The 22,380-nt window shown below is 48.4% G+C and overlaps 1 protein-coding gene across 1 annotated transcript in view; it reads right to left on the reverse strand.

Annotated features, from left to right (window-relative positions):
- Positions 1 to 9,841, reverse strand: part of LOC147098468 (annexin A7-like) — an 89,381-nt gene extending 79,540 nt beyond the window's left edge. Inside the window, exon 1 of the mRNA XM_085970160.1 lies at positions 9,735 to 9,841. The gene's annotated coding sequence lies outside the window, so the exon portion shown is untranslated. The remainder of the gene's footprint in view (positions 1 to 9,734) is intronic.
- Positions 9,842 to 22,380: the final 12,539 nt, after the last annotated feature.

Genomic DNA, 22,380 nt, shown 5'->3' on the forward strand with positions numbered 1-22,380 from the left:
CAACTGAGTCATCGCCTCTCCTCTACTTATCCTCTTCTCCCTTTCTTTTCGCACTTCCTCGGTTTCCCTTTCCTGTACTTCTCTCTCTTCACAGTCGGCCTGTGGAATGTGCAAGTGTTTTGCTGGAAAGCAAGAGATAGCTAAGAAGCCAGGTCTATCTGTATTCAGAGCCACGGTGAGAGGTATGAGGCCTATGGACTGAACAAAGGCCCGTTACTATGGCAGTAGATGTGGGAATGGCCCCAGCTCCAGTGTGAGAAATGCCAGGAGTAACAGCTGAAGCATCAGGAATATCTGGGGTCAGAGCTGGGGGGGAGGGCAGTAGATCAGGAAATCCAACTCAAAACCCCTGCCAAATGCACCAGTCAGGCCTGGAGAGGGGGGAAAAAAGTATTTCCTACGTGCTTTCAGCAACCAGAAAACGCGAGAGGGCCAAATACTACAAAGCGTTGCACGTTTTCATGCTAATCTTTTTTTTTTAATAAAAGTACTGTTGGTTGAGATATAAATATTGGCCAGGACACCGGGGAGAACGCCCCTGCTCTTCTTCAAAATATTGGCCCTGAAATTAGATCGGGGGCTTGCCGCGCGTGCAAGCCCCCCGATCTGCACTCACCCTGCGCGCCGACATCTGAAGCCTGGGCCTGCTTGCATTTCCTGTCACAGGCCCGGTTCAGCTGTCGGCGCGCAGTGCTTACCTGATCCAGCGGCGTAGTTAGTGCGATGTGCCGGCTGGGATCAGGTGAGCACTGTGCAGCCAATCAGGGGAGGGGAAACTCATTCATGAGTTTGACAGTAAGAACTGTCAAACTCATGAAAAGTATGGGCTGCCAAAACACTATTTAAACTTTAAATAAAAATTTTAAAAACATCCCAATCATTAAATTAAGTATAAATAAGTTTTAAAAAATTTAAACAATAATTTTTTTTTGTTGAAAAAAATAAATTTTTAATAAAAAGGGTCTAAAACTAAACTTACCTTATTGTAGATTCTTTAAAATAATAAATCTGTGGGAAAAAAAATTCTAAATTGCACTAAAACACCACTTACCTGCAAAAATAAATACTTACGTGTGCTTTTTACAAGCGTAAAGACCGGAGGCCTTTACACATGCGCAAATCCCCCAAAACAGAGGAAATCCAAGACGCACGCGCTAGCCTCTTCACCTCTTGGGTTAGAGAGGAAATGCCGGTTTTCAGCGCATGCGCTGTGCATGCTGAAAACCGGCATTTCCTCCGGCCAGACGCGCGAGCACCCCTTCCGTACTCGCGCGTTTGGGGAGGAATTACTGCCCCATTGCTGTGGGATCGTTTACATCCAACAGAGGGCAGACGGAGCCTCGGGTTAATGTCTCATCTGAAAGACGACACCTCCGACAGTGCAGCACTCCCTCAGCACTGCACTGGAGTGTCAGCCTGGATTTTGTGCTCAAGTCTCTGGAGCGGGACTTGAACCCACGACCTTCTGACTCAGAGGCGAGAGAGAGCGCTACCCACTGAGCCACGGCTATTCAAAGGGGAGGGTAGGTGGCCCCCGAAGGTTCAGTAGGGGTTGAGAGGATACGCTCCCAGACATTGGCTCAGGGTCCCAATAACAGAGGTTGCGGTTCCCACTGTCGATGTGTGTCTGGGCGATTAGGGAGACTAATATAACAAGGAGTTCTGGGCAACAGTTTTGGCACAACTAGCCTCGGCACCCTGGGCAAGGAGGGGGGGGGGGGAAATAAAAATGAAAACCAGCCAGATCTCTCACGCAAAGATACTCGGTGGAAAAGACACATCAGTTGAGGAGAGGGTGAGGCTCGGTTGTTTTTTTAATTAAATCTCGGGATATGGGAGTCACTGGCAAGGCCGGCATTTATTGCCCATCCCTAATCGCCCCGAGAAGATGGCGGTGGGCCGCCTTCTTGAACCACAGCATCGCGGGTTGATGCAACCGGGAGGCTTGCTCGACCGCTTCAGGGGGCAGTTAAAAATCAACCACGTTGGTGTAGGACTGGAGTCACATATAGGCCCAGACCGGGCAAGGACGGCAGGTTTCCTTTCCTCAGTGAACCAGTTGGGGTTTTGCGACAATCCGACATTTTCATGGTCACTTTTACTGAGACAAGTTTTCAATTTACAAATCATTTTTTTTTTAAACCGAATTCAAATTCTCAAACTGCCACGGTGAGATTGGAGCTCTCTCGATCTGGATTGTTAGATCAGTAACATAACCACTACACTACCGTAGCCACACGAGTCTCGCACACAATGACTACTTTGGGTGGCACACCATGGGTGGGACAACCAGATCCCCTGTATAAACTAACACCTTGCAGAGAATGGGAGTGGGGAGCGGGCGGAGGGAAGGAGGAAAGGAGGAAAGGAGATGAATCCTGCCCCCCCACCCCCAACTAAACACACAATGTACAACATGCTGCATGGACAGCGCACACAAACTGTCCCCACTGCAGAGCTGATGCACAAATATAAATCTCACCCAGAGCTAGCAACACCAGGTTAGGGCGAGAGATATGATTCAAATCGAGAAAGAGTTTCTATTTATTGTATATCACACCTTACCACGCTGTGTCTGGGGTCAGCCTTGAAGGCAGCACCTCTGCATCGCAAACAACCGCACCCAGAAGGGTGCTGATAACTCACCAAATCTCACTAGTGACTCCAAGTGCCTTGCCTCGGTTGGCCGGCTAAACTAGTGAGAGACAAGGAGTAACGGTCGAATGCTTGGCGCCCTTTAGACCTCCGAGACCTCTGAAGCCGAATGAATTACAGAGGATGGGAAAGATAATTCACGATAAACAAAGACCGTGCTCATTTTTCAGGAATCTAGGCGGGAGCGGGAAGTTTTTAAAAACAGGTACAAAGCACAAGACATCTAGAGGAACATGGAATGTTCAGACTCTACATCGACCCAGAGCCAGGATAGTGTCCAGGATGCAAAGAATGATAGAAGAACACGGCTCGGACAATGAAGAACACTTATACAGGAGGTCCGAGAAAGATGACTGCGATGGTTTGGGGAACGTTTCAAGAATGGAAATAGCTAGACTACCTTTCGTGGCCCTGAAGACAGAGGTACAGGGAGCAAGGAGCCCAAGGAATAGAAAGGGATACAGATGACTGAAGTAGCCAGGCTAGTTCAGAACTGACAACAGTGGAATGAATTCATCCGCTGTTGCTGAGCAGAGATGGATGGGAATTTATTAATAGTACCACACCCTCAGGACATTCCAAGGGCTTCACGGCCAGTGATTACTTGAAAAGCTGTCACTGTTGTAATGTAGGCAAACTTGGCAGCCATTTGTACACAGCAAGATCCCACAAACAGTAAACAAGATGAATAACCAGTTTTTGTGGTCATGCTGGTCGAGGGGAATGCTGGCCAGGCCAGCAGGTGAACTTGCTACTTTTCTTTAAATAGCGTTTATGGGATCTTTAAGGCCCACCGGAACAGGCAGACGGGGCCTCGGTTTAATGCTGGAACTTCTGACAGTGCAGCACTCCTTCAGTACTGGACTGGAGTATCAGCTCAGATTATGTGCTCAAGTCCTGCAGTGGATGTGGAATCCCATGATCTTGACACTCAGGGGCGAGAGCGCGACTGACACAGCCAAGCTGTCACTGGTGACCAATAAAGACGGTTAAAAGTCTAAAAGCTGCATGCTGCTTCTATCACATGGGCAATCACCATCTCTCCTGCTCACAGATCCTCTTTCTTTCTCGTCTCTCTGTTCACAGCCTGCCTGGTCTGCGGGTTTTGTGAATCTTTTGCCGTCCCCATATAAAATCATATAGAAGGTGGCCATTCGGCCCATCGTGCCGGAGTCGCCTCAGAACTATCCAGTTAGTTGCACTCCCCCCGCGCTTTCCCTATAGCCCTGCAAACTTTTCCTTTTCAAGTATTTTATCCAATTCTTTTTTGAAAGTTACAATTGAATCGGCTTCCACTACCCTCAAAAGGTTCTTTTGCCAATTATTTTAAATCTGTGACCTCTGGTTACTGACCCTCCTGCCAATGGAAACAGTTTCTCCTTATTTACTCTATCAAAACCCCTCTTGATTTTGAACATCTCTAGCAAATCTCCCCTTAACCTTCTCTGCTCGAATGACTGAAGTCCTTTATCCCCAGTACCATTCTGGTAAATCTCCTCTGCACCCTCTCCAAGGCCTTGACATTCTTGTTCTCCAAGAGGCCGTGGTTCTTTTAATTTTTACCCTTGGCCTCTCGTAAATGAAGTTGAGCCTGTAAAAATCAGGCAGGGCAGGGCCACTAATAGTCGGGTGACATGCAACATCACACTACCCAACGCCGATTAGAAACCAAGTCAAAAATCCTAGCCTAGCATTTTGAGCTGTGTAATGGTGGGGAAAAGTACTGGAGATTAAAGATCTGTCACTGGTGGTGCTTGCGGTGGGAGCAATGTGAGGGGGAGGGGATTAATGGTGTCCCACAAGAAAGGTATTGAATTGCATTAGCTTCAGCGCAACTTCCGTTTCCAATCGCGTTCTGGAACCAATACACTAAGTGACCCTGGTAAAAGGACTAGCACTACGTGGTGTCTTGTGAAGGGAAGATTTGCCATGTTAAAAGGATAAATAAAATATATAAATGTCAGCTGCTGGCAACTCAAGGGAAGCACACCAGCCAGAAAAAATCACTAAATAAACTACTGAGGATGCTGGACTTAAAAAAAAAAGTGAAAAACTCCACAAAGACCACTCGGTCCCAGGTCTGACTCCTGCTTTGTGCGGAGTTGGCTGGACAACAGTTGAGCTGCTACAACTGGCCTCAGTACTCTTGTAGCGAGGGAGGAAAAACCCTCATCGGGCAAGGCTCGACCTGCTCGCGACCCTGTGACCGTCGCGGGCGCCTGCGACTTAGTTGGCAGGACAGGCTTGGGGCTCAGCTGATGGGCTTTCAGACAGCCTGCCAATGTTCACAGCAGAACAGCAACTTGGGCAAGTACGGGGTGGTGGCTGACACCAGGGAGCCAGCGAGGCCGGCTTCGGGGGGAGGGAATAAAAGTAAACATTACAATTGAAAGCAAAAGATTTTAAGTCGGAATTAAAAGTTGTGGAAATTACATTTGGCCCGATTACAATATACTTTCATTAATATCACGGGTATGAAGCATGAATCTAATTAAACACCGTCAGAAGTCATTAGAACTGGGTGGGACACAAAAAATGTAGTTTTTGTATTTCAGCTGTGGCTCCACTCTTTCCGTGCACTATCGGAATCAATACACTTTCCGTGCACAAATACTGCACCTAGTGCTTCAAGCCTCAATGACTCTCCTCCTCTATCCCGAACATCCCGCTCAGAAGCCAAGACTTGCATTTACAGGAAACTTTCTTTTATCCGGCACGGATGGGACCGACGTGGTGCCGGTTCATCAGAAATTCTGGATAACCAAACGCGATAGTAAAAGATAGGGAGAGCCGACAGCTCCGTATAAAGCAACAAACCCAAGTGTAGAACAATGGCCACAAGTTCCAAGTGTCTCTGTAGCTTAGCAACAGCTGCAGCCACACCCTTGCACAGCAACAGATGGAGGAAGGCAAATACAATATGAAGTAAAACCTACTCCTGAATTTTGCCGGTTAACCGAGATTTCCGGTTATTTAGGTGTCGGTAAATCGAAAGTTTCCTGTATATGGCATCTTTCACAACTTCAGGACACACCAAAGCGCTTTACAGCCAATGAAGTACTTTCTGAAGTGTAGTCACTGTGGTAATGTAGGAAATGCAGCAGCCAATTTGTGCACAGTAAGTTCCCACAAACAGCAATGTGATAATGACCAGATCATCTGTTTTAGAGGCTGGTTGAGGGATAGATATTGGTCAGGATTCCCCAGAACTTCTTCAAAATGCGCCATGGGATCTTTTACGTCCATCTGAGGGGGCAGACGGGGCCTCGGTTTAACGTCGCATCCGAAAGACGGCACCTCCGACAGTGCAGCACACCCTCAGCACTGCACAGGGAGTGTCAGCCTGGATTATGTGCTCAAGTCTCTGGAGTGGGACTTGAACCCACAACCTTCTGACTCAGAGGCAAAATTCACCATGATTGCTCTTAATACCGTTCATCAGTGCCTCTGTAGATTAAGATTGACTCTCATTCCCTCTGACCTCATTCCCAAGAAGAATGATCCACTACCACACATCATCACCCCCAGCTTGCCTCAAAAGCTGCCCGGTGAAAATATCAAATGTGAACTGAAGTTAAGGTTAACCCAAGGGCACTGAGCGGGGCAGTGAGTCAGCACACAGTCCGTCACATGTGGAACTTGGGTCTGAATCCAACCCAGATTGATGGGCTGAATGTGTCTGAAACTCTGTTGTCTGCAAGGGTCCTACATAAAATGCATCTCAACCCAATTCTAGGCAGGTACCAAGGACGCCCTCAAAGCCTCCTTGAAAAAGTGCAACATCCTCACCGACACCCGGGAATCCCTGGCCCAAGACCGCACAAAGTGGAGGAGAAGCATCCGGGAAGGCGCCGAACACCTCGAGTCTCTTCGCCAGGAGCAAGCGCAAGGAGCGCACGTCAACCCAAGCACCCCACCCACTCGCCCCGTCAACCACCATCTGCCCCACCTGTGACAGAGACTGTAGGTCCCGCATTGGACTCATCAGTCACTTGCGAGCTCATTTTTAATGTGGAAGCAAGTCATCCTCGGTTCCGAGGGACTGGCTAAGAGGAGGCGGCAGGTACAGGCCATGGCTCAGAACGGTTTACAACTGATCGGTAATCAGCACTAGACTGACAATATTGAGAGTTCACACAGAGGGAGGGGCTGGAGTACAGACACATCACACTGGTGCAGTCCTGAGATTGGAGCCGAGGCAGGGTGGAGGGAGCTTTCTGCTTTTAAACAACTGCATTTTAAGTTTTATTTTAAGGATCATTGTAGCCAATTTTCTCGATGCTCTTGGAGATTCTTCCTGCTGGGATACAGTTCAATGGGTGCTGGGCACCCTCCTGCCCACGTAGCCATGTGATCCAGGACCGTGAGTGTTGGTAGGATATTCCACCAGGGAGGGCATCACAACCACATCCAATTGATGTGTACACATAGGCACGCAAACACACTTTCTACGGGGGGGGGGAGAAAAGAGAGGGGCGAGGAGATAGTCACTCGATAGCTGTCCAGAATTGCTCCCTCCTGAGCCGGAGGTGGTGAACACAGTTTTCGAGCTAACACAGGATAAACCAGGGACGTTCCTGGTTTGCACAGCCCAGATCTTCATTTTATATAAAATACAGATAGAATCATTATAAATCTGATCAGCCAAATATTCAACCACTAGCTATCATAGTACAATTATGTTCCTCTGAATTGTGTTTTTTTTTTACATATAGTATCAGCCAGTGGCTCAGTTGGGAGCACACTCGCCTCGGAGTCAGAAGGTTGTGGGTTTAAGGCCCACTCCAGGGACTTGCGCACATAAATCTAGGCTGACACTCCAGTGCAGTACTGAGGGAGGGCTGCACTGTCGGAGGTGCCGTCTTTCAGAGGAGACGTTAAACCGAGGCCCGTCTGCCCTCTCAAGTGGACGTAAAAGATCCTACGGCACTATTTTGAAAAAGAGTAGGGGAGTTCTCCCCGGTGTCCTGGGGCCAATATTTATCCCACAACCAACATCACTAAAACAGATTATCCGGTCATTATCACATTGCTGTTTGTGGGAGCTTGCTGTGCGCAAATTGGCTGCCGCGTTTCCCACATTACGACAGTGACTCCACTTCAAAAGTACTTCATTGGCTGTAAAGCGCTTCGAGACGTCCGGTGGTCATGAATGGCGCTATATAAATGCAAGTCTTTCTTTATAAAGAGAAGGCTCGGGTGCTGGTATCCAGGTTGGTGCGGATTTAGTCCATAGTCGGAACACAGCATTTACAGGAGCTGCACTGACAGCATGGCTCCCCAGCCGTTTCAAAGTGCATAGTCAGGTGTGGGTGCTAGCCAGCCCCTCCTGGGGTTGGGGTTGGGCCACTAATCTTATCCATCTGTAAGAGCTCTGTTTTCGATCTGGCATTAGCCTGTGCTGGACATCGAGAGCGCGGTGAGGAAGGGCTTTGGTGGGCCTTCTGGAAGGGGGCCAAACTGCTCGCTGCTTTCCCAGTTCTGGGTAGCGCCCATACACAGCAAGCTCTGACTGCCGTATCTGATTGCTTGTGGTAGTGCTGGTCCCCAGACACTGGCGCGATGCATCTCCTCGCTGTTGACAGCGAGAGTTGTGCTGGTCTGTGTACCCCTTGGGGAAATCCCAGCAGAAAAGGACTGGGTCAAAGGGGGCTGTTCTACAGAAGAGATGATAAACAGAGGCGCTGCCTGCCTGTTCAGTGATTTAGGTGGATGTTGAAGTACCATAGAATCAAACAGCACAGGAGGCTGCCACTCGGCCTGTGCCGGCTGTGAGCTATCCAATTAGTCCCACTCCCCTGCACTTTCAGCATAGCCCTGCAAATGTTTCTTTTACAAGTACTTATCCAACTCCCTTTTGAAAGTTATTACTGAATCTGTTTCCACCACCACTTCAGGCAGTGCATTCCAGATCATATCAACTCAGTGGGAAAAAAACCTCTCATCTCCCCCTCTGGTCCTTTTGCCAATTACCTTAAATCTGTGTCCTCTGGTTACTGACCCCTGCACTATCCCTCCATGCTATTCAAAGAGCTGGTGTTATCCTGATGTCCTGTCCAGCATTCCTCCCTCATACACCCCAAATGCAGATAAACTGGTCCCTAACCAGTACTTGAGTGATCTTGCAGTGTACAAAACGCCTCCTGTGTTTGTCTGCATAACAAAAGTCACTAGACATCAAAAGTAATTCATTGTACCCGAGACATTGAGAGATATTTTTTGAATGATGCTGGAATCTTCTCAGGGCGAGACCGAGGTGGGCTCTGAATAGGAGAGTGCCCCACACCCGAGACGGACTGTTCCACAAGCGCCGCATTTACAAGAGAAACAATCCCCCTTTACAAACCACCGTTACCAATCTGCCCAAATGCTGCGGTTAACCCCAGCGGTGCCACACAGGTAAAGCTGTTCCCAACAGTGCCACCGCCTGAGTTTGCGCCAATGCCCTTGAAGCAGGAACAGGTTTAGGATGTGGGCTCGGCCGAGGGCAACCAGCCTGGACCGTGCCCCCAACACCCTGGGGCCAGACCTCAGGGTAACTCGGAGCGTTACAGGAGGAAGGGGTTAAAATATTTTACAGAGACTGTTTGACAGGTTAAGACACATTATTAATAAACTAACATTTCAGCAACCACACTAACTAGTCACCCAAATTCTGACAAACACTCACTAACCTGAATCTTGCCCCAGTCAACAAACATTGTAACCAGTGGTTAGTGCACTAGTTACTGACAAGTTAGTGTAACTAAGTTATAATAACCTGTAGCAGTAAGGGTAACCAGCAGTAATTATTGTAACCAATTCCTCGTAACCAGTAACCACCACAATCTGTAAGTAGTTAATGAAGCAAGTTCCTGTGACTAGTAACTAGCGGTAGTTAGTGTCACTGGCTGGCTCAGGGGCCTTTCAGCAACGGACTCGGGCCCAGTTCAGGCTCAGGCGCCTCACAGAACCCGGCCCCGCCGGCCCTCAATCACTCACTCCGAGCCCGGGACACCGAGCCCTGAACACGGAGCATTCCCCCCCCCGCGCTCCCAGCCCGGGAAAAGCCCCCGCCCAGGCCCGAGGCCGCGCCTCACCTGCTATCTGCTGTCCGCTGTCTCACAGCCGCTCCGCACTCAGATAAGGGCGCAGCTTACTTCCGGCAACGCAGCCCGCCACTGGCACCGAGCCAATCACAGCCCAGCCCACCCCAGCCACAAAGCCAATCACAGCACAGCCCGCACCAGACACCGAGCCAATCACAGCACAGCCCGCACCAGACACCGAGCCAATCACAGCACAGCCCGCACCAGACACCGAGCCAATCACAGCACAGCCCGCACCAGACACCGAGCCAATCACAGCCCAGCCCACCAGTGGCACCGAGCCAATCACAGCACAGCCCGCACCAGACACCGAGCCAATCACAGCCCAGCCCACCCCAGACACCGAGCCAATCACAGCCCAGCCCACCCCAGGCACCGAGCCAATCACAACCCAGCCCACCCCAGGGACCGAGCCAATGACAGCACAGCCCGCACCAGACACCGAGCCAATGACAGCACAGCCTGCTCCAGACACCGAGCCAATCACAGCCCAGCCCACCACTGGCACCGAGCCAATCACAGCCCAGCCCGCACCAGACACCGAGCCAATGACAGCACAGCCCGCACCAGACACCGAGCCAATCACAGCCCAGCCTGCACCAGACACTGAGCCAATCACAGCACAGCCCGCCCCAGACACCGAGCCAATCACAGCCCAGCCCGCCCCAGGGACCGAGCCAATCACAGCCCAACCTGCCCTCAGACACCAAGCCAATCATAGCCCAAGCTATCCTGCCCCGTCCACCCAGGCACTGAGCCAATCACAGCCCAACCCGCCCTGCCCCGCCCCAGACACCGAGCCAATCACAACCCAGATCACTCTGCCATGCCCCCCTCCAGGAACTGAGCCAATCACAGACCAGCCTGTCCTGCCACGCCCGCAGACACTGAGCCAATCATAGTCTGGCCCGCCCTGCCCTGCTCCACCCAGACACCGATCCAATCACAGCCCAGCCTGCCTGCCCCACCCAAGGCAATGAGCCAATCACAGCCCAGATCCATCTGCCCCCCCCCCCAGGAACTGAGCCAATCACAGCCCAGCCCGCCAGCCCCACCTCCAGACACAGAGCCAATCACAGCCCAGCCTGCCCAGCCCTGCTCCCCCCCAGGCACTGAACCAATCATAGTCCAGCCCGCCCTGCCCTGCTCCCCCCAAATACTGAGCCAATCACAGCCCAACCCACCCTGCCCCACCTCCTAGACACTGAGCCAATCACAGCCCAGACCACTCTGCCCCCATCCCCAGACACCAAGCCAATCAGAACCAAGCCCGCCCTGCCCCGCCCACAGATACCGAGCCAATCACTGCCCAGTTCAACCTGCCCCGCCCTACCCCAGGCTCCGAACCAATCACAGCCCAGCCCGCTCCCAGACAACGAGCCAATCACAGCCCAGCCCAGCACCGCTCCCAGGCACCGAGCCAATCACAGCCCAGCACCGCTCCCAGGCACCGAGCCAATCACAGCCCAGCACCACTCCCAGGCACCGAGCCAATCACAGCCCAGCACCGCTCCCAGGCACCGAGCAAATCACTGCCCAGTCCGCCCTGCCCCGCCCCAGACACCGAGCCAATTACAGCCCAGGTCACTCTGCCATGCCTCCAGGAACTGAGCCAATCACAGACCAGCCTGCCCTGCCCCGCCCGCCCCCCCCCAGACACCAGATCAATCACAGCCCAACCCGCCTGCCCCGCCCCAGACACTGAGCCAATCACAGCCCTTTATTCTGAAGCTATGCCCCCGAGTTCTAGATTTCCCCACGAGGGGAAACATCCTCTCTGCATCTACCTTGTCGAGCCCCCTCAGTATCTTATATGTTTCAATAAGATCACCTCTCATTCCAATGAGTATAGGCCCAACCTGCTCAACCTTTCTTCATAAGTCAACCCCCCCATCTCAGGAATCAACCGTGTGAATCGTCTCTGAACTGCCTCCAATGCAAGTACAGGAAACTCTCGTTTAAACGGCACCTAAATATCCGGAATTCTCTATTAACCAGCAAAATTCAGACTCTGAAAACACCTCAATAACCGGCAATGTTGCCGAGTCCAAGTCCGAGTCTCCCACGGTGGCCGAGTTAGTCAGTGGGGGTAGTTCTCCAAACTGCCACTACTCGGCTTCTTGGCGCTGTCGGAAGTCCGAACACCTCAATAACAGGAGTCTGACTCTTTGTTTGTTAAAAATAGCCTCGGTAGATAACCCTCTCCATCATCCGGAATTTTTAATCAACCGGCACCATCCCGGTCCCGTCGGTGCCGGATACCAAAGAGTTTCCTGTATATCCTTCCTTAAATAAGGAGACCAAAACTGTACGCAGTACTCAAGGGGTGGTCTCACCAATACCCTGCACATTTGTAGCAGGACTTCCCTGCTTTTATACTCCAACCCCCTTGAAATAAAGGCCAACATTCCATTTGCCTTTTTGATTACTTGCTGTACCTGCATGCTAACTTTTTGTGTTTCATGCACAAGGACCCCCAGGTCCCTCTGAACTGTAGCATTTTGTAATCTCTCCCCATTTGAACAATAATTTGCTTTTTTATTTTTCCTGCCAAAGTGGATAACCTTGCACTTTCCTACATTATATTTCATCTGCCAAATGTTTGCCCACTCACCTAGCCTGTCTATATCCCTTTGCAGATTCTTTGAGTCCTCTGCACAACTTGCTTTCCCACCCATCTTTGTATCATCCGCAAACTTGGCTACATTACACTCGGTCCCTTCATCCAAGTCATTAATGTAGATATAATAATAATAATAATAATCAACTTTATTGTCATTGTTAGTGCACAAGTGCAGCACAACGAAATGTAGGCTTGCGGCTCCTGAGAGTGTACATTTAGATTAAGACATTTAAACATTCAACATTCATTTGGCTTGTAATACATTAACATAAACATAATAAAGTGCATTGGCAGATGTGCAGGCTTTAGAGTTTATTTGTGGAGTTCAGTAGGATGACAGCCCTGGGAAAGAAGCTGTTCCTAAATCTGGTCGTTCGGGTGCGAATACACCTGTAGCGTCTCCCAGATGGCAGGAGGGCGAACAGACTGTGGCTGGGGTGGGTAGGGTCTTTGATGATGGACCGTGACCTCCGTAAACAGCGTTTCTGGTATATGTGCTCTATGGTCGGTAGCCGGGTGCCGGTAATGCGTTGGGCAGTTTTGACTACCCGCTGCAGGGCTTTCCGGTCATAGTAGCTACAGCTGCCATACCATACTGTGATACAGTTCGTCAGGATGCTCTCTATTGTGCAGCGGTAAAAGTTAGAGAGGATTTTACAATTCAAATCCCCAAGCATTACAATTACATTCCCTTCAATAATACAAATCAGTCAAATCTACATATTAGTAAGGACTGAATTGGAACAAGACCCATATTCTTTATGCGTTAAGTCTGTATATCAAACAGAGTATTTGTCACGACGGAGTGATTCGGCAATCTCACATTCCCAGCATCACGCTGGCAAGCTGCGTAGCACAGAGATAGGCCCGATTCCTTGAACCATGTTTTAACTGAGCCTAGCACTCAACTAGGAGTTTCTTTTCTATTCCTCTCTATCTCTGTCACCTCCTCTAGCCCTACAACCCTCTGAGATCTCTGCGTTCCTCCAATTCTGGCCTCTTGCGCATCCCCCATTTTCATCACTCCACCAGTGGCGGCCTTGCCTTCAGCTGCCTGGGCCCCGAGCTCTGGAATTCCCTCCCTAAACCTCTCCGCCTCTCTCTCTTCCTTTCAGACGCTCCTTAAAGCCTGCCTCTTTGACCAAGCCTTTGTTCACCCGTCCTAATATCTCCTTCTGTGGCTCGGTGTCAAATTTTGCTTGATAATACTCCTGTGAAGCACCTTGGGACATTTTGCTACATTGAGGTTGAGTAAACTAGGCCTGTATTCTCTTGAATTCAGAAGAATGAGAGGGGATCTCATTGAAGCATACAACATTATTACAGGACTTGATAGGGTGGATGCTGGGAGAATGTTTCCCTTGGCTGGGGAGTCTAGAACCAGGGGCCACAGTCCCATGATAAAGGGTCAGCCATTCAGGACTGAGATGAGAAGAAATTTCTTCACACAGAGGGTGGTGAATCTTTGGAATTCTCTACCCCAGAGGGCTGTGGAGGCTCAGTCATTGGGTATATTCAAAACAGAAGTCGATAGATTTCTGACTAGTAAGGGCATCAAGGGATATGGCGATAGGGCCGGTGAATGGAGTTGAGGCAGAAGATCAGCCATGATCTCATTGAATGGCGGAGCAGGCTCGAAGGGCCGAATGGCCTACTCCTGCTCCTATTTCTTATGTTCTTATTACAGGCGCTATATAAATGCAAGTTGCTGTTGTTGTTGAGACACAAGCAAAGAGAATAAGAATTTTAAACTGAGGCATTGCCGGAACAGGAGTCGATGTAGATCAGTGGGCACAGGGGTGATGGTTGAACAGGACCTGGTGCGAGTTAGGACACGGGCAGCAGAGTTTGGAGCGGGCAGGGAAGTGGAGTTGAGGCCAAGATCAGATCAGCCATGATCTTATTGAATGGCGGAGCAGGCTCGAGGGGCCGAATGACCTACTCCTGCTCCTACACCTTATGCTCTTATGTTATGTTCTTATGTTTTGGATGTGCTGAAGTTTACAGGACGTGCAAGGTGGTAGGCCAGCCAGGAGAGCACTGAAATAGTCAAGTGTAGAGGTAACAAAGGCATGGATGAGGGTTTCAGCAGCAGATGAACTTTTATATGACTCTTTCAATAATGCCCTGAATAACTGCATTTGGGTCTGGTCTGATGAAGGTGCCTGCCAGTGAAAGGTGCATCACATTCAGGAGAGAACAGCAGCAGCAGGGACAAGTACAACTTTATAGGTTCCCCAAAAGTGCAAGGGTGATTGACAGCTCCCAGCTGTAATCCCGGTGTGAATTTCCAAGGCATGACATCCCGTCAGTGTGCAATGGCGGTTGCAAGACTATGTAAATGAATGCAGGTTTCTCTGCAAGTATGCACAATTCTTTGATCGCGAGACAATCAGATGTGGTCAGTTTATTTGAAGGATTGAAGGCCGGCTCCTGGGAGACGTGAGCTATCCAGGCCAACCTTTGTTCCCCCCTCCAGAACGCCCACGCTAAGCAAACACGAAGGGCCAAGCCCTCAATAGGACGCTGAAAGAAAGAAAGACTTGCATTTATATAGCGCCTTTCATGACCACCGGATGTCTCAAAGCGCTTTACAGCCAATGAAGTACTTTTGGAGTGTAGTCACTGTTGTAATGTGGGAAACGCGGCAGCCAATTTGCGCACAGCAAGGTCCCACAAACAGCAATGTGATAATGACCAGATAATCTGTTTTTGTTATGTTAGTTGAGGGAGAAATATTGGCCAGGACACTGGGGATAACTCCCCTGCTCTTCTTAGAAATAGTGCCACGGGATCTCATACGTCCACCTGAGAGCAGACGGGGCCTCGGTTTAACGTCTCATCCAAAAGACAGCATCTCCGACAGTGCAGCACGCCCTCAGCACTGCACAGGGAGTGTCAGCCTAGATTCATGTGCTCAAATTCCTAGAAGTGGGACTTGAACCCACAACCTTCGGACTCAGAGGCATGTGTTCTACCAACTGAGCCACAGCTGACACTAACCTCCGGACTTTTAAAATGGTTCCGATGCTTGGTGTGGGAGACAATGGGATGAAGAAGATGGTGGTTGATTAGCAATAGTCAACAGAGCAGCCAAACGATTCAGGGAGAGATTTGCGCGTCAGTATAATTCAACACTGCTTTTTATTAGGCCTGTTAATTATCACAATAACTTTATGATGCACATATGTATCCAGGGACTGGGTGTAGATTTGACAATTATATTGCCCTATTACTTTTCATCATATCTTGAGAAATGGGGAACCATCAGATCTCAAATAAATATGTCATACACTACTTTCGACATGCTGAGAATTTTTGCTATTGTTATTTATTAGGTGCCTGATGCAATGTGCCTGGTCCATGTGATCCCTTAGTGCATATATTTAACTTGCTTAAGATGCTTGCCTACTGTACTTATCCTGTGAGCTTCTTAATTTTTGAAGCCTGCTGCCTGTCTCTGTCCTTCTTCTGTGTACTTCCTTCGCTGAGTGAGTGGAAGGACTAGGTATTTGATGGTTAAATCTTGTGTGGCACATATTGTAAATAGTTGAGGCCCCAGCACCGATCCCTGTGCCAACCGGAAAATGACCCATTTATCCCAACTCTCTGCTTTCTGTTAGTTAGCCAATCCTCTATCCATGCTAATATATTACCCCCAACTCTGTGAGCTCTTATCTTGTGCAGTAACCTTTTATGTGGCACCTTATCGAATGCCTTCTGGAAATCCAAATACACTACATCTACTGGCTCACCCTTATCCACCCTGCTCGTTACATCCAGCAAATTTGTTAAACATAATTTCCCTTTCCTAAAACTCTGCTTGACTGCATTATGATTTTCCAAATGCCCCTTTATAGGATCCGTTCCTCCCAGAAACACACAGCCCGCAGAAAGAGCTGGGCAATAATAGGGCTAATTCAGACATTGCAGCCGAATTGCTACATGAAGGGTTTCTGTCTAGGGGAGATACAAAAACATTCACATATTCAATTACCTTAAGGGGTTACATTGTTAAAGAAGCACACCTTGGACCATGGCTCCAGAAAAGCTGGTATCAGTGCAGGCCTAGACAATGGGCCGGGCCCTGAACCATTTGAATACAAATGCTAACAGAAACCAACAATTAGCATATGCAGTCACCTTGGGAAGGTTGTATTGACAGAAAGGACCTCAATACAGACAGTCGGTGCCCAAGTAATCAGTGAACAATACGAGGGACAATTAGCCATCAAGAGTTCTCTGCTAGAGACATTCACACATTTTGATTCGGCCATCATTTGCACAGGATGGGTTCAGGAAATGTGTTTCAAGATATTGCAAGTTGGGTTTGGTTTAAAGAAAAGTTCACTTCGAAGAGGGTCGGCGTGGGGAGCTAACGCAAGTAGAGCGAGCAGAAAGATTCGGGCCTACAATCAACTCCAGGAGACAGCCGATCGGGAGTGGTGATTGTATGTTTCAGTCAAATCACAGAGGGACCTTTTGTAATTGAGTCTGAGTAAGTTTGTAAGTTTCCGTCAGATCACAATAAGGGTTTTGTGAATGAATCTGGGTAACTTTATATGTAACAGTCAAATCGTGGACGGGTTTAACCGTGTCATATTGTGTCAATGCAAGTGACCCTTGCATAGGGGTTTGTATTTTGGGGTTGTTAGTCTAATATAAATCACAGGGGTTTATACTGGGGAGGTAATTGTGTGTGTGTGTTCAATAAACAAACGAATCAAAGGTTGAGCCAAAACCCTGTGTCATGTATATTTTGTTCTTATAAATCCTGAAGCCCAAGAACTGAGTGTAACGGGGGACCGGTATCAGAGAAAACCCCTTGCACCTGCTACTGCTTCCTTAATGAAGCACTCCAGCATTTTCCCAATGACAGATGTTAGGCTAACTGGTCTATAGTTTCCTGCTTTCTGTCCCCCTCCTTTCTTAAATAGGGGTGTTACATTTGCGGTTTTCCAATCCGCTGGGACCTCTCCAGAGTCCAGGGAATTTTGGTATATTGCAACCAATGCATCCACTCTCTCTGCAGCCACTTCTTTTAAGACCCTGGGATGCAGGCCATCTGGTCCAGGGGACTTGTCATCTTTTAGTCCCATTATTTTACCAAGTACATTTTCCTTAGTGATAGTGATTGTCATTATTTCCCCCTCCCTGTGGCCCCTTGATTATCCATTATTGAGATGTTGTTAGCGTCTTCTACTGTGAAGACAGATACAAAATATTTGTTCAGAGACTCTGCCATTTCCCCATTCCCCATTATTAATTCCCCAGTCTCATCCTCTAAGGGACCAACGTTTACTTTAGCTACTCTCTTCCTTTTTATATACCTGTAGAAGCTCTTACTTTCTGTTTCAATATTTCTTGCTAGTTTACTCTCATAATTCATCTTCGCTCTCTTTATTTTTTTTTAGTCATCCTTTGCTGGTTTAAAAAAATTTCCCAATCCTCTGACCTCCCACCAATCTTGGCAACATTGTATGCCTTAGTTTTCAATTTGATACCATCCTTTACTTCCTTAGTTAGCCACGGATGATGCTCCCTTCTCTTAAAATCTTTCTTTCTCACTGGAATATATTTTTGTTGAGAGATATAAAATATCTCCTTAAATGTCCGCCACTGCATTTCAACTGTCTTACCTGTTAATTTATTTTTCCAGTCCACTTTAGCCAGTTCTGCCCTCATGCCATTGTAATTGCCTTTGTTCAAGATCAGGAGATTGGTTTGTGATACAACTTTCTCACCCTCCAACTGAATTTGAAATTTAATCATGTTATGATCACTCTTTCCTAGAGGATCCTTTACTATGAGATCATTTATTAATTCTGTCATATTACACCGTACCAGATCCAAGATAGCCTGCTCCCTGTTGGTTCCATTACATACTGTTCTACGAAATCATCCCGGATACACTCTATGAACTTCTCCCCAAGGCTACAATGGCCAATTTGATTTGTCCAATCAATATAGAGATTAAAATCACCCATGATTATTATCGTACCTTTTTTACATGCTTCCATTATTTGTTGATTTATACTCTGTCCAACAGTACTGCTCCTATTTGGGGGCCTGTAGACTACGCCCACCAGAGACTTCTTCCCCTTATTATTTTTTTATCTCCACCCAAACCGATTCTACAGCTTGATCTTCTGAGCCAATATCACTTCTCACCACTGCACTGATCCCATCCTTTACCAACAAAGCCACCCCACCTCCCTTTCCTTTTTTTCTATCCTGAATTGTCAAATACCCTGGAATATTCAGTTCCCAGCCTTGGTCACCTGCAACCACGTCTCTGTAATGGCAATCAGATCATACCCATTTGTGTCGATTTGTGCCGTCAACTCATCTATCTTGTTATGAATGCTGCGTGCATTCAGATATAGAGCTTTTAACTTTGCCTTTTTACCATTTCTCCTTGTTTTGGCCCCATTTTCTGTTGCACTCTTATTTTTAAACATTCTGTCCCTTCCTGTCACACTCTGGTTATTATTTCCCCCATCTCTATCCTGCTCTATTGTTTTCTCATTTCTCATTGACTTTTTAAATTCCCGCTCACCTGGACTATTTAGCTTAAAGCCCTTTTCTACAGCCCTAGTTATTCAATTCGCCAGGACTCTAGCCCTAGCATGGATCAAGTGAAGTCCGTCCAAACGGAACAGCTCCCTCTTATCCCAGTACTGGTGCCAGTGCCCCACACATCGAAACACATTTCTCCCACACCAGTCTTTGAGCCACTTGTTAATTTCTCTGATTTTATTTACCCTATGCAAAGTCGCTCGTGGCTCAGGTAGTAATGCAGAGATTATTACCTTTGTGGTTCTGCTTTTTAATTTAGCCCCTAGCTGCTCATACTCTCTCAGCAGAACCTATTTCTTTGTCCTACCTATGTCATTGGTTCCTACGTGTGTTGTGTCCGTGTATAATAAGACACAGACTGCAGGAGAACGGTACAACAGGTGTTTACTCAACGTGGCTCACACTGGAACTGATCTGTACAGATTACTACTCAGTGCTATATACAGGTGTGGTCACTGCCGGTACTGCAGTATACATGAGCTGTAAAAGATAGTTCCCCCCTTAAAGGTATATACATTACAATTCCTCCCCTTTTAGATTAACAGTACCATAACACTCATTTAACAATTAAATATCAAACTAATTACAATTAACACTTTTAACATGCAACATTAGCTGAAAATAGTCTATTTATATATTCAGTCTTTGGGGAGGCTTCCTGATCCTTTCTGGATAGTGCCTTTCCCGAGTGTCTTGCTCTTGGTGCGGAGGCGATTCTGGCCCCCTGTCGTCGGTTGGTTCATCAGCTTCCGATGCTACTGTTTCTAGGGTAGATGCTACCTGTACGTCGGGTTCATGACCAGGTACGTATGGGCGAGGCATGGGGTTGACTTGTTCCTGTGACTCTAGGATCTGGTCAGCATGGCGTCTCACGATGCTCTCCCCAACGTCCACTGTGTACATTAGTGGGCCCTGCCGTGTGCATATCGTTCCTGGCTGCCATTTTTCTGTTCGGTAGTCGCGGGCCAAGACTGGTTGCCCTACATTGAAGATTCTTGTTGGCTTCTCATGGATGTGCTGGAATTGCTTACTCTCAACATCTCTTCCTACGTTTGGTCTGAGCAAATCCAGGCGAGATCTTAACCTTCGGTTAAAGAACATCATGGCTGGGGCCTGGTTGGTGACTGCATGTGTCGCATTCCGGTAGGCGAACAGGAAATGGTCCACCTTGTGCTGCAGCGGAATGTTGTCATTGTACATAGCCTTTATTGCCTTCTTAAAGGTTTGTACGAACCTCTCAGCCAATCCACTTGTGGCTGGATGATACGGGGCGGATGTGTAATGCCTTACCCCATTCTTTTTCAAGACCCTCCGGAACTCTTCGGACACAAACTGTGGTCCGTTGTCGGAGCAAATCTGTTCTGGCAAGCCATTCCTGGCAAAAATGGTCTGTAGGACTGTAATAGTTTCCTCCGTGGTGGTGGAGGACATTTTGATGACCTCAGGCTATTTCGAGTGCGCATCTACGGCTATTAAAAACATTGAGTCCATGAATGGACCAGCAAAATCAATATGCACCCGTTGCCATGGAGATGAGGGCCACTCCCATGGGTGTAGAGGGGCCTGTGGTGGTGCATTTTGGACTTTCTGGCATCCTGAGCAGCTCTTGGTCAGGTCCTCGATTTGTTTATCGATTCCCGGCCACCACACATAAGCCCTGGCTAGGCTTTTCATTTTTACCCCTCCCAGATGACTCTCATGAAGCTCATTGAGCACTCTATCCCTTAACTTGGGTGGAATTACCACTCGGGATCCACACATCAAGGTCCCCTGGCACACACCAGCTGTTCTCTCCTTGTCAAGAATGCTAGCAACAGTGAGTTGCCATGTGCTGGCCATCCCTTCACCGTCAAATCATATACCCGAGACAGTGTCGGGTCATTTCGGGTTTCCTTTTCGATACAAGCGTTAGTTACCGGTAGGCATTCAACTATAGTCGAATGGAATATTTCGACAGGATCCACTGCTGGTGCTTCCTCCGCAGTAGGCAGTGGCAGGCGTGATAGCCCATCAGCATTTCCATGCTGTTTCGTGCCCTTATATTCAATCTCATAGTGGTGCGCCCCTAGAAAAAGTGACCATCTTTGTAGTCGTTGCGCAGTCATCACCGGAACGCCCTTCTTCGGATTAAAAATGGAGACAAGAGGCTGGTGATCAGTCAGCAAGGTGAATTTCTGCCCGTGCAGATAGTGATTGAACTTTTTCACTCCCCACACTAGGCTGAGGGACTCCCTGTCAATCTGGGCGTAGTTACGCTCGGCTGAGGTTAGTGATCGTGATGCAAAGGCTATTGGCCTCTCTGAGCCGTCTGAGAATTTGTGCGACAGCACCGCTCCAATGCCGTAGGGTGACGCATCACATGCCAACCGAATTGGTAATGCTGGGTTGTAATGGGCCAATACCTCTTTCGATGTGATTAGTGTTTTGCTCTCCTGGAAAGCTTGTCTACATTCGTCACTCCACTTCCATGGCACCCCAGTTTGCAGTAGGGTGTTCAGTGGGTGTAGTATTGTAGACAAATTTGGCAAGAACTTATGATAGTAGTTTACCAGCCCGAGGAACGACCTCAGTTGTGATACTTTTTCTGGTGCTGGAGCCTTGACTACTGCCTCAATCTTCTCTGGGGACTTATGTAACCCCTCTTTATCGATAACGTGGCCACAATACGAGATCTGTGTTCTAAAAAACTCGCATTTGGGGTGGTTAGCTCGGAGCCCATATTCCTGCAATCTAGTGAGCACCTGCTCCAGGTTGGCAAGGTGATCACTGTCATTTTCGCCCGTGACCAGGATGTCGTCCAAATAACACTGGGTCCCTGGGACCCCTTGCAGGACTTGTTCCATTGCCCTCTGCCAAATAGCCAGAGCTGATACTACCCCAAATACCAGCCGGTTGTATTGGTAGAGACCTTTATGGGTGTTGATTGTGAGGTATTTTTTTGATGCTTCTTCTACCTCATTTGCAGATACGCCTGGGCCAGATCAATCTTAGTGAAGCGTTTCCCTCCAGATAGCGAGGCGAAAATATCTTCAATCCGCGGAAGTGGATATTGTGCGGTGTGAAGGACCGGGTTCACTGTTACCTTAAAGGCCCCACAGATGCGAACCTTCCTTGGTTCCCCAGGCGTGCTGCTCAACGACTTTTTCATCACAGGGACGATGGGTGTAGCCCACTCGCTCCAGTCTACCTTGGACAGTACAGCTGAACGTTCCAAACTCTCCAGCTCTGCTTCGACGGCTGGGCGGATCGCATATGGTACCGGTCTGGCCTTAAAAAATTTTGGGCTTGCGTTTTCTTCAATTTTAATTGTCGCTGTCATTCCTTTTAATGTTCCGAGTCCTTGCTGGAACACTTCTTTCGCGTCAGTTAGGATCTTTGACAGTCGCCCAGGTGTGACGTCGTCATCCTTTTTGTCAGCCACAGTCAGTGCCTGTA

The sequence above is a fragment of the Somniosus microcephalus genome, chromosome 29 (genome assembly GCF_052327205.1).
Source record: "Somniosus microcephalus isolate GS21.2 chromosome 29, FLI_Smic_1.0, whole genome shotgun sequence".
Classification (NCBI taxonomy): Eukaryota; Metazoa; Chordata; class Chondrichthyes; order Squaliformes; family Somniosidae; genus Somniosus; species Somniosus microcephalus.